Consider the following 2,007-nt stretch of genomic DNA (forward strand, 5'->3'; position numbering starts at 1 on the left):
CTATAAATTACATAATATTTTTTGTTTTCTTAAAAACATAGTTCATATATAGGTATAATTCCTGGGTGCAGCATAGATTTCTTGATTAGTTTACCTAACATTTCACTTTTCTTAATATGCAACTAGTGAAGTCCATCATTCCCCCTAATTAATTGAATCAAAACGCTACTCTTTATGTTAGGCAGATGCTTGAGTAAAAGGGAACCAAAAGCAGTTTGTCCGACATTTGGTTTTTGTTACTTCATATAATTGGAATCTAATTAATTAGTGCAAGGGCACTTCGTTAAGCTACTTTGTTAGTGTATCAGACATATTATATATATAACCATTTAAAGTTTTAGAATAAGTAATTTTATAACATAATATAAGATCTTATTAAAAGGTTTAAAGTTTAGGACTTGTTTGGGTGAGTTTTTAAAAAAAGATCTTTTTTTGAGTTATCTTTTTTTAAAAGATCTTATAGAAAAGTAAAAGTAATTTTATGTTTGGATATCTCATGTAAAAAGATCTTTTTATCTATCAATTATGTTTGGGTATAACAGTATAAAAGTACTTTTTTGTTCATGTATTACATGAAAAACATCTTTTTTTTAAGGAAAAAAGATCTTTTAAAAAAAGATGTAAATTACAGCTTCTCAAAAAAGATCTTTTTTTGATTTTACTAGTGCTTTTACTTTTACTACTAGAAATTTGCCAAACACGTTAAAAAATAAAAAAAGATATTTTTTCATTGAAAAAAGATCTTTTTTTAACAAAATAATGGCGCCCAAACATGCACTTAGACTATTGTCTCAAAAAGAAAAAATTTTAGCGTGTCATAAATGTTTAAATAGTTAAATAGAGGTACATGCATTACATAAATAGTTATTTATGTAACAAGTCTTTTCACGTATTAGTTAATATCAACTAATTTTTTAAAATTATATATTTATCATAAATTTTAAATTATAAATTTTAAATGCTAACTGTAAATTCTAATTTTAAATGTGAAGTCTCACGTCAATTAGAGAGATAAACGAAACATATTTTATAAAAATGTGAAAACTTCTCTTTTACGATGTATTTTGATAGATGAATTGCTGTCATTACCATCATCAAGAACAAAATTGTAAGAAACGAAGTGCTAAAACGAACAATATTTAAAAATTGATAAGCTAGACTGTTACACTAAATTTTAAATTCTCCAAAAGAAAAAAAATTAAAAAAATAATTTATAACGAAAATAATTAATTAATATTAACCATTTAAAACTTCGTTTCCTATACTACTCATAATAATAAATATAACACATTGAATCAACAATAAGTTTTCGAATAAGGTTCTACAACCAAACAAAATATTTAACCAAATCTAATCAAGTTGTTATAACTGTTTTTCACATTACACATCTTCTCCTTCTTTTCCGTTTTTTTCTCCTTCTCCTCCTCTTCTTCCTCTTACTACTACTACTTACATCCCTGCTGCCGCTTCTTCTTTTCCTTCTTTTTTCTCATCTTTCTCTTTCGTTATCGTCGTTGTCGCCACCACCATCACCTCCTCCTCCTCCTCATTTGATTTCTTCTTTTCATTCTTTTTTCTCCTTCTCTTTTTCCATCATCATCATCATTATCATCATCGTTATGTTATCGTTATCGTCGTCATCATCGTCTTCTTCTTATATGCAAATAACATTGTTCATTCTCTTTTGGATTTTTGCACTTGTTTTGCTTATTTTCGCTGGGTTATCTACTGATTTTTCCACTTATTTTCTTTTCTATCAAAATTTATAAATATGCAACTCAAGTCTTCATGAAATAAATTCTTAGTTCCATCACATCATTTGTTGAAAATTTCGGTGTTAGAGTGAAGATATTTCGGTGTTATTCTTTAGAAATTTATGTGTTGTTCTATATATCATATACGCCGTCTTTTTCTTATACGTAAATGCCACTGTTCATTCTCTTTCAATTTTTTGCATTTATTCTATTTAATTTCATTGTGTTATCTACAGACTTTTCATTTATTCTC

The sequence above is a fragment of the Arachis ipaensis genome, chromosome B02 (genome assembly GCF_000816755.2).
Source record: "Arachis ipaensis cultivar K30076 chromosome B02, Araip1.1, whole genome shotgun sequence".
In the NCBI taxonomy this organism is placed as follows: Eukaryota; Viridiplantae; Streptophyta; class Magnoliopsida; order Fabales; family Fabaceae; genus Arachis; species Arachis ipaensis.